This window comes from Crocuta crocuta, unplaced genomic scaffold (genome assembly GCF_008692635.1).
Source record: "Crocuta crocuta isolate KB4526 unplaced genomic scaffold, BGI_CrCroc_1.0 scaffold25, whole genome shotgun sequence".
NCBI classification, from domain to species: Eukaryota; Metazoa; Chordata; class Mammalia; order Carnivora; family Hyaenidae; genus Crocuta; species Crocuta crocuta.
This window is the reverse complement of record NW_027532015.1, coordinates 6,666,901-6,683,110: the sequence shown is the minus strand read 5'-3', so window position 1 is coordinate 6,683,110 and position 16,210 is coordinate 6,666,901. Positions and strand designations below refer to the sequence as shown.

General features: G+C 38.1%; 1 pseudogene; it reads right to left on the bottom strand.

The window, feature by feature from the left end:
* The window catches only part of LOC144241577 (ADP/ATP translocase 3-like), a 44,936-nt pseudogene extending 31,601 nt beyond the window's left edge, over positions 1 to 13,335 (bottom strand).
* Between the last annotated feature and the right edge of the window lie 2,875 nt (positions 13,336 to 16,210).

Genomic DNA, 16,210 nt, shown 5'->3' with positions numbered 1-16,210 from the left:
GATGTTTATTGGAAAGCAGAAAGGCTCACTCATTTGTGTATTGTCTTTGGTTACTTTCACACTCCAATGGCAGAGTTGAAGGTGCAACAGAAAATAAAATGCCTCCAAGCCTAAAATGCTTACTATCTTCCCCTTGACAAAAACAAACAAATAAACAAACTTGCTCACCACAGCTCTCCATCAGGGCTGGTCAGCCGTGACACTACCGACATTTGGGGCCACATAATTCTTTACTTTGTGAGGCTTTTCTGTGCATTGTAGAATGTATAACAGCGTCTGTGGCCTCTGCCCACTAGATGCCAGTAGCACCTCTGCAGCGCAGACCAAAACATCTCCCCATGTTACTAAATGGTCCCTAGGGTGTAATCGCACCCTTGATTGAGGACCACTGCTCTAGACAAGTACCGTTTTTCTAAACTCCCTACAGACTTCTGACACAAATTGCTCTTTCATGTTGATTTATATAGCAACACATGAAAACCCAATTTGAGGGGCACCTGGGTGGCTCAGTTGGTTAAGCATCCAACTTCAGCTCAGGTCGTGATTCTGCGGTTCGTGGGTTCGAGCCCTGCATCGGGCTCTGTGCTGACAGCCAGCTCAGAGCCTGGAGCCTGTTTCAGATTCTGTGTCTCCCTCTCTCTCTGACCCTCCCCTACTCACGCTGTCTCTCTCTCTCTCTCTCAGAAATAAATAAAACATTAAAAAATTAAAATAATAAAAGAAAGAAAAGCCAATTTGAAGAAATTTTAATTGAAAATATAGAAATAATCAAAAAAGAACTACAAGCTCTTGCCTTTCCCTCTTCTGCCCAACAAAACATATGTGGACCCGTACACTCTGCCCTCCCTTTCTCAGAGTACATGCCAGTCAGCCTGTCTAAGGCTAACTCCAACTCTGCATGATCTCAGCCCCTCTCATCTCCTCAAGGGCATAACAACAGCCCCTTCCCATGGTGTCATCAATTTTTTCTTTCTTTACTAGATCATATACATCAGTAACATTTATGTTACTATTTCTCTCATCTTGAAACAAACCGGCTAAATCTCTCTCTTTCTCTCATCTCCTTCTGTTTACTGTTCACATGTCTTTGATACCATTTACAGTACATCTTCCAGAGAGATACAAATTTTCAGAAACAAGAATTATGATGAATCCCAAATAGGATAAGTAAATAATCTATACCCATATCTATCATAATGAAAACAAAGAATACCAGGGACAAAGAGTGTATCTTAAAAGCAGGCAGAGAAAAAAAGGTAATGTACAGAGGAAAGATAACTAGACTGACAGCTGCTTTCTCATAGCAAAATTGAAAGCCAGAAGATGGCTGAATAGATATTGAAGTACTTTGTGGGATACTGCCTACTCATGAGAGTTCCTACTAAAGAACTCTCACCTTCTGTCATGTTGATTCAGTTGTATCATCTTTAAAATAAGGACAATGACAGTAGCACAGTACCTACCCTGCCTACCTCCCAGAACAATGAACAGATACTGATTCCCAGCACTTAATGTCATAAGACTAATTTTGATCTTCATTAATCTTGACTTCCTAATTATGTAAACCACATTATTATAAATATATTTCACATTAATGTGTTCAAATAATTACAAATCTTTTCATTTTTAACACTTTGATAGTTTAGTATCAAAGCAAAAAAACTACCGATAAAAATGTTGTAACTAGTAAAATATTCTAAAACCAATGATATATTTGAACTGTTCCTTGTACAAATCTATAAACTGTGAACAAATTTACTTTTTACTTAAAGAAGTAAACGGTAAAACTTGGGATATATTAGTATTAAACCAGTGATTATTTATAATCAATATCTAAGGTGGGATGCCTGGGTGGCTCAGTGGGTTAGGCGTCTAACTTGGGCTCAGGTCATGATCTCATGGCTCATGAGTTCGAGCTCCACATCAGACTCTGTGCAGACAGCTCGTAACCTGGAACCTGCTTCAGATTCTGTGTCTCCCTCTCGCTGCCCCTCCCCCACTTGCTCTCTGTCTCTTTTTCTCTCAAAAATAGGTAAACATTAAAAAAATTATAATCAATATCTAAGGCAATTTTAGACAAGCAGATAGGTTAATGACATGAAGCTGAATATGTTGTAGAAAATGAAATTATTAGCAACTGTCAATTATCAGGAGCTAGCAATGTGATTGTAACATAAACTTACTACATTTGTGCTTAATAAATTTAAACATTTTCTGATGCTCAATATCTATCTGTGTCTCTAGATAAATAAAAAGATTTTTAAAAATATTTATGTTATATATGTTTCAAAATGGAATGTTTTCTCTCTTTTATCTTATCAAATTTTTTCACGTAATGGGGCTCATACACACACATGCACACACATACACACACACACACACACACACACACACACACACACATACACATACCACTTTCCCACTGATTCCTTCAGGCTCTAATTCATCCCGACTAGAATAATCAAAGAGAGAATCTTAGGCTTTGGCAAAGAAAAGATTCAGAGACCCCATCTAGGTTATGCTATAAAAAGGCAGTCTATTGGTAAGAAAAAGTTTTGTCTGTTTCCTGAATGTTTTACTTTGAGAACTAAAGTAACTAAAGCACCTCCACCTAGGGAGCAAGTAAATGAAACAGAAGTAGTCTGACCTGAGCATCTATGTTGCTAACAACTAATAAAAACACTTATGGATATAAAGGAGTGATTTTGGCAGAAGAGATGAAGTAGGATTTGTCCATATTGAATGGTGGTACTTGTAGGCCATCCAGGAGATGTTAACTGGAAGACAATTGGGTCAATCACCATGGATTTTAGTAGAAGAGGTTTAGATTTGGAGGTCACCAAATCTGGTGTGCCTGAGGTGAAAAGTAAATGGGCTTATCCGTTAAACGGTCAGAATGAGTGAAAAAGAGGACCAAGGATGAAGCTCTGGTGTGCTCTGGTAGTAAGAGAAGAGCCTTGAGACTCAGAAGGAGCATTTATTCATTCAGTTGACAAATATTTGTGTGTCTGCTGTGTCTGATGCACTGAGTTTGGTAATGGGAAAACAACTAAGATGTGGTCCATGCCCTTAAGAAGCCCAGCTAAGAGCAGCTAAAATCAATACAAGGAAAAGTAAGAGGACATAGTCTAAGGAAAGATATAGGAGCAAGAGTTTCAAGTGCCACAGAGAGTTTGAGTAAGATAAGAACAGAAAAATATCCTAACGGAATTGGAAATTCAAAGGTTTTTGCTGAGAATGATTTCATTGCCATTGTTGAAGGGAAATCAAATTGCTCAAGGTGGCTAATGAATAAATGTGAGCTGATACAGAGTGAGACCAAACTGCTCTTTCAAGAGGCTTGACATGAGGAGCTGAGATAGGATGGGAGGGAGGGAAGTGAGGATGGCAGTGAAGCACACGTGGAAGTTTCCTACTTAAAATAAAATGGAGAAGATAATCATATTTACACGCTGAGGGGAAGTTAGGATGGAGATAGAATTTGAATGTACAGGGTAATACATGCTGATTGATGGAGTCCACTTCCACTGAGGGTTAGGAGAGAAAGATAGAATCTCAGTCACAAGCTTCAGGGGATTAGCTCTGTGATCAAGTAGGAAGAAGTATTTTAAGGAGAAAAAAAGGGAAGAGGAGTAAAGATGAGTAGATATGCAGAAAAAATTGGAATAAATGTGGGTAGGAAAATGCTGGATGGTCTTATTGAGTCTTCTGTTTTCTGTGACGTGAGAAGCAAGTTTCCCTGCCGAGAAGGAAGAGATGGGGATGCTCCAGACAGTTCAGGAATGCAGAGTGGCTGGGTGGCTCCATGCTCCCTATTGTGTTTTGTCTAGAAAAATACTTTTTTAGCATTCAGTCTTATCAGTACCCTGGAAGCATTCACTGAGAACAATGAGCTGCATGCTCAAGACTTCCTACAGCTTACCTTTACCTTCCCAAGGTGGCGATTGCAACTCCAAGAAAGCATTGATTAAAGGTAAAGCAGAGATGAATAATGGTAGAGTGACAATACGAATACAATAATCCAATACAGCGAAACTGCTTTTAGGAGGTAATTTTAGGAGGTATATATTTCACTGACCTAAGACTTGCATTGTTCTCAAGTTCTCAGCTCCAGCATCTCTGATGACTAATTTGCCATTAGCGTCAAAGATTCAAATTTTGACAGCAACACATTGTTTAAAGTTCATCCCTGTACAAACATCATTTCTGCTCACTGGCTTCCCAGAAATGTTTGCTTGAGTGAGCAAGAAAGGAGAGGATGTTGGAGTTTACATGAAGAGAATGGTAAGTAACCCAAGTCTATTTCTGTGCCACACTCATTACTGGGTGGCTATCGGCTACTGAGCCGTTTACAGGATTAATGAATTATTGAAAGTGCTTATGAGTTGTGATGTTGTAATCAGTTTTGTTTTATTTTTAATTTTATACATGGATAAATTTTTAATGCAGATGAAAGCAAAGATAAATGAGGAAATTATAAGTGGTAGATCTACCCTATAGCACACAAATGAGATTAATGCTCCCAACATTTCTGTTTGTAACCACCATGTTGACAATCAAATTAAAAGCAGACAAAACAAGGCACAGGTAAAATTTTCAAAATTCTCTTAAGGTTATTTTAAATTGAGAGGTATATGTAATGTATGCCATAGAACTCATTCTTTTTTTTAATTTTTTAAATGTTTTTTTCATTTTTTGAGAGAGAGACAGACTGAAGGTGAGTGGGGGAGGGGCAGAGAGAAAGGGGGAGACACAGAATCTGAAGCAGACTCCAGGCTCTCAACTGTCAGCACAGAGCCCGATGCAGGGCTCGAACCCATAAGCCATGAGATCATGACCTGGCTGAAGTCAGTCGCTTAACTGACTGAGCCACCCAGGTGCCCCAGAACTCATTCTTTTAAAATGTAAAGTTCACTGCTTTATAGTACATTCACAAAGTGGGCGCCTGGAGGCTCAGTTGGGCAAAATATTTTCACCATCCCTAAAACCCCATGCCCATAAATAGTAATTTCCCACACCCATTTTTATTTCAGCCCTCAGAAAGCACTAATAAACTTTCCTTCTCTCTGGATTTGCCTATTCTGGATATTTCATATAGATGGAATAATGCAATTCAGTAAAACCTTGGATTATGGGTAACTTGTTCTTTGAGTGTTCCACAAGACAAGCAAACATTTCTAATAAATTTTAACTTGATAAACAAGCGATGTCTTGCAATACAAGTAGTATGTGTCACCAAATGTCATGTGATCACGCACAACTGAGCCAATGGTTCTTCTCTCTCCCTCCCTCTCTCTCTCTCTCTCTCTCTGTCTCTCTCTGGGATTGTGGCTGATCATCTCCCATGCTCAGATGCTTGATCTCAGGCCCTGGTATTTCGCAGAAATCAGTGATTTTTCAGAACATTAGAAAGTGCCCACAACTGGAACTAGTGTATTTTTTGTCTTCTAAGCACCTAAGGACAGTCCTTTGCTTTTCTATACAAGAGTAAGCTTAGGAGTGCTTTGCTTCATTCTAGGCCAGGCTGCCTGCAGATATAGACCCTTTCCTCTGCTGCTTTATTGCCACTTACATTAAATACAGTATATGATAGGAGTTTATTAATGCTGTACTGTAGTCAACATTTGTTAGTGATACTGAAAGTTGTCCTATACAATAACCTTCCACTCTCTTGTCTCCCTCACACCAGCCATGAAGGTTTTCAAAGGTAAGTACAGGTTAATTGGTTTCTTTTTCTTTATATTTTATATTTTCTTTATTATTTTGTGTTATATTACAGTATTACAGTATTGTAATAATTTTTATATGAATATTTTGGGGATGTGGAACATATCGTCTGAGTTTCCATTATTTCTTACGAGGAAATTAGCTTTGATACAGAAGTGCTTTGGATTACAAGCATGTTTCCAGAATAAATTATGCTTGCAAACCAAGGTTTTGTTTTACTGTATGTATAGTTTTAAGTCTGCTCTCTGGGATTTGCTTCCAGGTAATATGCAATGAAGTTGGGGATAGAGGTGAAACAGAATTGGCCATGAGTTGATAATTATTGAAAGGGGTAATGGATACATTTGGTTTTGTTTTGTTTTTTTTTAATATTTTTATTTATTTCTAGGAGAGAGAGAGAGAAAGAGAGAGAGAGCGTGAGCAGGAGACGGTCAGAGAGGGAGATACAGACTCTGAAATAGGCTCCAGGCTCTGAGCTGGCAGTCAGCACAGAGCCCGACATGGGGCTCGAACCCACGAACCGTTAGATCATGACCTAAGCGAAAGTCGGACGCTTAACCGACTAAGCCACCCAGGCGCCCCACATTTGGTTTATGAATGTTCTTACTACCATTGTATAGCTTTAAAAATTCTTAACAAAATGTTTTAAAAAATAATTTTTAAAAAATGGAATAATGCAGGGGCACCTGGGTGTCTCAGTCGGTTGAGCATCCGACTTTGGCTCAGGTCATGATCTCACGGTTCGTGGGTTCGAGCCCCGCATCCGGCTCTGTGCTGACAGCCAGCTCAGAGTCTGGAGCCTGTTTCAGTTTCTGTGTCTCCCTCTCTCTCTGACCCTCCTCTGCTCACGCTATCAATGTCTCTCAGAAATAAATAAAACATTAAAAAAAAATTTAAATGTAATAATGCAGTATGTGGCCTTTTGTGTGGCTTCTTTCACATAACACAATATTTCAAGGTTTAGCCAAGTCATAGAATGTGTTAGTAATTCATTCCTTTTTATTGCCAAATAACATTTCATTGTATGGATATACCATATTTTGTCTATCCATCTATCACTGACAGACATTTGTGTTCATCCCATTTTTGGCAAATATAAATAAAGTTCCCATGAACATTTGTGTACAAGTTTTTGTGTAACCATGTGTTTGTAAGTCTCTCAGGTGTGTACTAGGAGTGGAATTATTGGGCCATAGAGTAGTTCTATTTTTTAACCTTTTAAAATCAAGAACTTTACAAAATTAAAATTGAAACAGATTTTACTATTTGCAAGGTGGCTTCAGCATTTTCCATTCTCATCAGCAGTATATGAGGATTCCAATCTTCACATCCTTGCCAACACCTGTTATTTTTCTACTTTTTTTCATTTTAGAAGGAGAGAGAGTGCATGAGCAGGGGAGAGGGGCAGAGGGAGAGGGAGAGAGGAAGAGAGAGAGAGAGAGANGAGAGAGAGAGAGAGAGAGAGAGAGAGAGAGAGAGAGAGAATCTTAAGCAGGCTCCATGCTCAGCCAAGGCCCAATGTAGGACTCGATCCCATGACCCTGGGATCATGACCTGAGCTGAAATCAAGGGTTGGATGCTCAACCAACTGAGCCACCCAGACACCCCCTCTATTTTTTAATTACAGTCAACAGTTGTTATTTTTCTACTTGTCCTGGGAATTTGACTCATCTTTTTTTTCACTTGGTCAGTCTAACTAAAGGTTTGTCAATTTTTTTGATCTTTTCAAAGAACTAACTTTTGGGTTGGTTGATATTTCCTATTTTTTCTATTTGACATTTTACTTATTTCCCCTCTCGTCTTTATTATTTTCCCCTTTTGTTTGCTTTTAGTTTGCTCTTTTTTTTTCAGGTTCTTAAGGTAGATTAGGTTATCAATTTGAGATTTTTCTTCTTTTTTAATGTAGACATTTAGAGCTATTAACTTCTTTGTAGCACTGCTTGAGCTACATCCCATATGTTTTGGTATTTTGTGTTTTCATTTTTTATTCATCTTAAAGTATTCTCTAATGTCTTTGTGACTGCTTTCATCCATTGTTTATTTAGAACTGTGATGCTTGGGATATCTGGGTGGCTCAGTCAGTTGAGCTCAGGTCATGATCTCACTATTTGTGAGTTTGAGCCCCACATCAGGCTTATGCCGTATGTTTTGTAAATGTCTTACATCTTTTATGTTCCTCTATTCCTCCGTTACTGCCTTGGTTTACAGTGAACATTTTTAGTGTACCATTTCTATTCTATTTGGTCTCTTTTATTATTTTTTTAGGGTTTTTTTCTAACTAAAAAGGTTACCCTGGGGATTACAATTAACATTAGGATGAATGTCTACACAGACATTCATGTCTATGCAGAATCTCAGAAAATAGAATCTTTGCAGATGCAATTAGTTTAATTAAGATGAAGTCAGACTAGACTGGGACGGGCCCTAAATTCAATGACTGGTGCCTTTGTAAGAAGAGAAGACTCACAGAGATAGACACAGGGAAGAAGACCATGCGATGACAGAGGATGGTCTTAAAGTGACGCAACCACAAGGCAAGAAATTCCAAGGATTGTTAAAAATCACCAGAAGCTATGATGAGGCAAGGAAGCATTCTTCTCTGTAAACTTCAAGGGATCATGGCCCTCCTGACATGTTCTAGACTGAAGAACTATTAGAGAATAAATTCCTACTGTCTTAAGCCACACAGTTCATGGTGATTTGATATGAAAGCCCTAGGAAACTAATACTAACATTATAATAGTCTAATTCAGATTAATACCAACTTAATATCAAGAGTATAAAAAACTGTCTTCCCATATAACTCCTTTCTTTTCCTTTCCATTGTGCTGATATTTTATATAAATCCTATCTTTAAACATTGTATGCCCATGAACGCAGATTTCTACTTATTACCATATACGTTTGCCTTTTAGGATGAAAAAAAGTTACAAACAAGAATTGCATTTATACTATCTTTTATATTTACTTTTTCTAGTGCTCTTTATTTCCTCATGTGGACTTGATTTACTATCTAGGTTCTTCCTCAGAAGTCCACTCTTTTCCAAAGGTCCCTATATGGGTGTTGGGACATGAGTTCAATATTTGGCCTTCTATGTAAAGCCTCAAAGTCAAAGGTAAGGGTTATGGCAGCCTCAGGTCTTTATGGAGTATGCATACAGCCCTACATGTGCACATAGACTTACAGATTCCCAAAAATATATCTGCAAAACCTTTTATGAATGTAGCATTCCATAGCCTTCCCTTTAAAATGTTTTCATGAGACTGCAGTTTCCACCAGCTATTGTCACTGCCTCACATAGCAACAAAGCCTACCACTGGTTATTTCCAAAAGGTGCCCCTGGATGAAGGTTGTTCACCTGGGTGATCTCTCAATCAGATCAAATAAAGATATGCATTGCAAGTGGAGTTTTCCAGGGAACAGCCAGATAGGTTAAATAATTACATTTCTCTGCAAATAGGACTTTGAAGTACCTCCAAACCAATTCTGACCCCCCACCCCCATTGCAGCTAGGCTGTCAGTTTTTCACGAGGATTAAAACTGTTGGTTTTCAAGGTTTCCATGGGCTTGGGATAGGAAGATGGGATTAGCGTAGGCCAAAATGCTACAAAGCTTGCTATTCTGACTGAGATTCAGCCACTCTTCTTGAATAAATGTTCCCCGGAGTGTTGCAAGTCTTTGGTTAATCTCCTGAATCCTGAAAAAAGTTTATTTTGACAATATTTGCCGGTATTTTCATTTTTCTTATGGAAAAGAAGATATTTAAGGTCCTTATTCTGGCATTCTTAATAATGTCACTCTCATATTTTGAAATCTTAAATAATGAAATAAATTCATGTGTGCGATTACTCTAACGGTACCTATTATATAATTTATAAATGGCAAGGTCTCTTACTTTTCTTCTTTCTTTCCTGATGCTCTTCAGTTTCACCATTTCAGTGCTCATGTGCACCTCCACTAGAAAAAAAGAAAAGAAAAGGATATAAAACTTAACTTGACCTTTCACTTTTCCTTGGTTGCTGAGGTAAAGAATTTCTTAAAGATGGAATTGAGTATGATAACTAAATGAGAGATTTGAATTATCTTGATGTATAATTTTTGGTCAATTGTATCTTCTGTCATCATATGTTTTGAAAAGGGATTAGAGGTTTCATAAGTAAAGTATCTAAGATGTAGTCTAGTCAAAAATGGTTAACTCAATTCAACTTTCAGTTTCCAGGTAAAACAAGGGATACAGGAAAAGACTAAATGAGGAAGTAATCAGACAGAGGCAGGAGATGACTCTTACAGAAATCTGGTCTGGATTTTTCAGTAAGTCAGTGTCACAAAAAAAGGATCACTAGTTTAAAAAGACACTCATACAACAACCAGATGTAATATGTGGGCTTAGATAAGATACTGCACTGGACAAACTATAAAGAACATTTTGAGAGCTGGATAAAATTTAATATGGCTTGGGTGGTAGGCAGAGCAAAAATGTACTGAAATAGAAAATAGAAATCATTAATTGGAGAAAGTAACTCACAAAATAATATTTACAGTGTAGTATCATTTGGGTAAAAAAATATGCATAGGAAAATCTAGAAATATAAAAACTAAAATGTTGAGGCGCCTGAGCGGCTCAGTCCGTCAAGCATCCGACTTCGGCTTAGGTCATGGTCTCACAGTTTGTGGGTTCAAGCCCCTCATTGGGCTCTGTGCTGACAGCTGGCTCAGATTCTGTGTCTCCCTCTCTCTCTGACCCTCCTCTGCTCACGCTGTCTCTCTCTCTCTCAGAAATAAATAAAAAACATTTTAAAAAATTAAAAAAACCTAAAATGTTAAGTGTGATCATTGTTGGGGGATAGAAATTTGATGATAATATTTCTCGTGTTTATCTGTATTATCTATTTTCCTATATTTCACATGTACTGTTTTCTAACATTTTAAAACATCTCCTTCTTAGAATAGCATGTTTATCTCATGTTCTCACATTAACAACATGTATTTTATGATGTTCACTTACGAAGTTTCCCATGAATATACCTGGATCGTGCATGATGTATCTTCTCTGCAACACATTAGCGAGATCGACTCTTTATGAAGTCCATTATCCTTTTAGTAGTATAATCTGTATGGATTTTAAGGCAACATTACAAATAATAGCATGCATCTTTGTTACTAACTAAAGAATTCACTTAATTTCTAAGGAATTTGCTTTGCTCACATCATTAAATGTTTCATTTTAAGCATACCTCGCAGTGCTTATGTCATGTTTGACCAGAGACTCACAGTGTCCTTTACCGACTGAGAGCCCCAGACACAGCCATCACAACAGCTATTTTTTTTTCTTCAAGTTTTTATTTAAATTCCAGTTAGCCAACAGTGTAATATGAGTTTCAGAAGTAAAATTTAAGAATTCATCACTTACATACAACACCCAGTGCTCATTCTAACAAGGGTCCATCAGCCATCTAGCCTAGCAACCCAGCAACCCTCAATTTATTCTCTACAACAGTTAATAGTCTGCTTTCTGGTTTGCCTCTCTCTCTCCTCACCCTCCCTCATGCTCATCTGTTTTGTTTCTTAAATTCCGCATATGAGTGAATCATATGGTATTTGTCTTTCTCTGACTGACTTATTTTGCTTAGCATTATACTCTCTAGCTCCATCCACACAACAGCTACTCTTAACAGAAGGCTCGCTAAATGTTAACTGTCCCAGTACCCATTTTCTGGAGAGTTACTAACGAATTGAGGTACGGCTTAGTTTCCAACTTGTACAATGGGGATGATAGTGTTATTTATTCAGTCCAAAGACTCGAAGTTACCCTTGATCCCTTCTTTTGTCTTACACTTCATTGTCCCCATGCTGATATCCTGGCCCATCTTCTCCTTCCTTTGCCGGCATTACAATAGGCTGCAAACAGGTTACCTTGCTTCTTTTCCTTAGACCCAGCACAGTGGCCAAAATGATCTGTACATCTGTATGTCAGTAAGAATACGTCAGAGCATGGAGTAAGTCAGACTTGGAGCCATGTAATGACACCCCATTTCACAAAAAGCCAGAGTCTCACAAAACCTTCAAGGCTCTTGATCTGGTGTCCCATAACATCTCTCATTGTCTCTTTTGCCCTTCCCCCACCCCCACCCCACCCCGCTCATTCCTCCCAAGCCACACTGGCTTTCTGCTCTCCCTTGAAAATGCTCAGCACATTTGTCTCAGGACATTTGTACTTGCCACTACCGCCTGCCTGGAAAATTCTTCGCCTGGATAACCACTCTACTAACTTCTTCAAGTCTTTGCTCAAATGTTGTCTTCTTAAGGAAGCTTACTATGATCTTTTTTTTTTTTTTAATTGCAGGCTGCCTCTCATCCCCTCCTTCCTGATTCCTTTTTCTCCTATTTTTATTTATTTTCATAACATTTCCTTTCTATAGCCTATCTTTTCAAAAAAATTAATACTTATTTCTCTTCTGAGAGAGAGACAGACGGAGCATGAGCAGGGGAGGGGCAGAGAGAAAGAGGGAGACACAGAATTCGAAGCAGGCTTCCAGCTCTGAGCTGGAATGAGCCAATGCAGGGCTCAAACTCATAAACTGTGAGATCATAACCTGAGCCAAAGTCAGACACCCAACCAACTGAGCCACCCAGGCACCGCTCTATAGCCTATCTTTTATCAGAGATCAAGCATAACATGTCATAAAGACAAAAGGGTCAATTCATCAGGAAGACATAATAATAAAAAAGGATACACCTTTACAAGCTTCAAAATACTTGAAACAAAAACAGAACTAAAAAACAGAAATAAATCCACACTCACAGTCGATTTAAACACTCTCCTCCCAATCATTGTTAGAGCAAGTGCAAAAGAAATCACTAAGAAAATACAACATCTGCATGGTATTTACCCAAAGCTATAGTCCAAACTGTAGAATTCACATTCTGTCCAAATGCACATTGATTTTCATCAACACTGGCCACATGCCAAGCCATCAAATAAAAGCCGTAATAAATTTCAAAAGTTTGAAGTCTGAACACAATGGAATTAGAAATCAGTAACAAAAATATCAGTAAAATCCCCCCAACTTGGAAATGTAATAACATACTTCTAAATAAATAAAAGAAGGAATCATAGGAGAAACCAGAAAGCATTTTGAACTAAATGACCATGAAATGACATTAAAATTTATGGGATGCAACTGGAGGAGTAATTAGAGGAAATTTGACATCTTTCAATGCCTATATTAAAAAAGAAAAAGGTTTACATCAGTGATCTAAATTTCTGTGATGAGAAGCTGGTAAATAAAAAGCAAATTAAACACAAGTAAAAACAAAGGAAATAAAGAGAAGAGGCAAACGTTGGTGGCATGTAACAGACAAACAAGGAAGAAAATTTAAAAAGGCAAAATTGGTTCTTAGAAAAAATTAAGAAATGCTTAATCCTCTATCGAAAGCAGCAAAGTAAAACCAAAAGCGGATACACAAATTTCCAACATCAGCCATGAAAGATGGGCCATGACGGCAGATCCTGTAAATTCAAGTATAAGGAGTCCCTTTCCCACACGGTGCTCCCGCTGCTGCTGCTCCTCCTTCCGGGGCAGCTTGGAGGGGCTCCGACAATACATGTTCTCCCACCATTTGCAGCTGCTAAAGAGCTGTCAGGAATGAAGTCCCATCAGCCCCAGACTACACTGCTACTCAGAATTAGCCCCACACATAAATTTTGGTTATAAAATTCGCCAACTCATGACATATGTCTAAAGCCTACTGATCTATCAACATTATATCTTCAGGGCTATCATTCTAGTTTTGTGAACTGAAAGTAATCGGTGTTCTATGTGGCTCAGTCATTACACCGAGTTACACTCAAGTTAGCATGATTCATAAGTCAAAGTGGTTTCAGAATAAGAATTCCACGCGTTGTCTCTGCCAAAGAACATAAAAACACTCCACATCATAAGCTACATTAACATTTCTCCAAACTACCTTTTCTCTCCTCCCTGGGGCTCTCCTATCATTCCAATACCCTGGACCTTAAACTTTCCCAAACTTGTCTCCACTCTTTAGCTCTGGTACCTTTTCTCCATGCCTTGCACATTTACCCCATATGACTCCAGCATTCCTGATAGAAAATCCCTCCACTGTTTCTGCATCAGACTGGATCAGTATGGGGAAACTATAGGATTTGATAACTTTCTGGTCCTCCCTTGAGCCCAGAGGACTGAAACACAGAGGCCCTTCAAAAATGTGTTTCTTTTATTGACTCCATCTCTCTCAAGAAAGTCTTCTGAAATTTTTAAGAATAAAATTCAGTACTTTCTTACTCTCTTTTCAGTTTTCAAGAAAGATAAGTTTTCAAAAAGCAGAAGATAATTCTGGTTTTAAACTTTCCCTGGTTTTAAATATTCAAGGGTTTTTATAAGAAAAATTTAATGAGGGAAGAAGGGACTACCAATTTGGAAATTTGCATTTGTGGTAGGCTTAAGTGGGCATGATCCTTCCTATTCCCATATACATGCTCATTTGCAACATGACTTTGCTGCTCCTCCCATTGAGGAAGAGTCTATTTCTTCATCCCTTAAATGTGGGCTTAGACCTGTAATTACTTTGGAAAATGGGGCTTTAACAAATATGGCAAGCAGTGACTTGGAAAGGGCTTGCACAATGGGACATAGTCTCTTGCTGTTTTTGCTACTGCCATGGAAATAAGCCTGGGCTAGCCTGATGGATGATGAGAGACATATGGCCTCATCACCCCCAGGACCCCAGCCAACAGCCCACCAACTGCCAGACATGTCAGTAAAGCTGTCTTAGATCATCTAACCTCCAGCTGACCCATCAGCTGACCACAGATGTGTGAGCCAACCAGATGGAGATCAGCCAAGTCAAGCCAGACTAGAATAGCTCAGCCAACTAATCCTGGGCTAATTATTCATGTTTCAAGTCATGAAGCTTTGGGATGGCATGTTATGCAGCAAAAGCTAACTGAAGCAGCATTAAGTATTCAATCATTTTTCATGATGAGTTCAACAGGCATCCATGTGTGTAAGTCTCTCTGCTAAGCACAGGGATCCAAAGTCAAGTAAGACATGTTTTCTAGCTAGAGGGAACCACAAGCTCCAATTGTACAGATACCAGCAAATAGATAATGGCAGTGCAATGTGATAAATACTGAAAAGAGGTATGAGCAAATAAATAAATAAATAAATAAGTGGGGTAGGGGGTAATAGAGTGACTCAATGGCCAGGGGTAGTCTAGGAATAAACAGGTGACATCAGAATTGGATCCTCATCAATGAACCAAAGTTTTACCAGACAAAGAAGTTGGGGAGAGAGCATTCTAGACAAAGGAAAAGCATAAGACTGAGAGGCATGAAAGTCTATAAGGTGTTTGGGAAATACAGAAATGTAGCCTCCAAGGGGATGGAATAAGAAGTGATGATTAAGGAAATATGGGTCAAATAATGTATTTGGAAATAAGCCCCAACTATTATAGAAATACCAAATTAAGTAAACAAGAAATCATTAAGTGAAAAATCACAACAAAGTTATAAAGAGTATGAATTATCCCAATTATTTTCCTTCCCCCCATTCTCTTTGACTTCAGACTCTGTTGCAGTGAGGAAAGCTATTGTAGCACAAGTCTCCCTGTGTCTACTGTTTATTCTGATAGTTTAATTTACACTGCCAGCCTCATTCAGTTAATTCAATTATACTTGTTGTCCAGCTTGGAGCATATACAAACCTTAAGTGGCATATGTATCCCCAATTATAACAGAGGCACCGTTATTTGCAAAGCAATTTAGCTTTTTTAAACATAGAATATAATCAATAATTTTATAAAGTCAACTCCTTAAAAGACAGTGGAAAATAATTGGAATAATTTAAAGGAATATGGAAACAACTTCTTCTCAAAGTCATGAAAGTAAATTTGTTAATAGTGTGTTCCTATATACATAAATAAATGAATTATGATCATGTGTATTTTACTACACTAAAGGACATTTATTTGGGGGAAGATTTATGTAAAGAACCATCTAAAGTAAATCTCTGTCTAAACCCTTTCCTTCTTTGGAACTTGTCCATGTGTCCATGTGTCTGGCATCGTTACTAGATATTAGGAGGAGAAGGAAGGGGAGGAGGAGAAAGAGGAGATGAAGGGGAAGAAGTAGCAATTCCCTTTGTAAGCTTTGGCACATCACAACCTTCCCAAATTTAGCCTCCACTGTGCATGGCATGAGTGGTCAATAAATGCCTGTTGAATGAACAAACACACTGACAATCTCGGCTTTGATTTCTCCAAATAGAAAAGGAGGCACTAAATGATCATTAAAGTACCTACCAATCCCAAGATTCAAATGTTTTCCCCACAAGATAATACAAAAGAATACAAAATGTATACAAGGGTTCAATTTATTAATTTAGTCTTATGTAATACATCAATGTATTTGCTCTTTAAAAGGAACACAAAGTATAAAACTATTAAAAAAATGATCTTGAA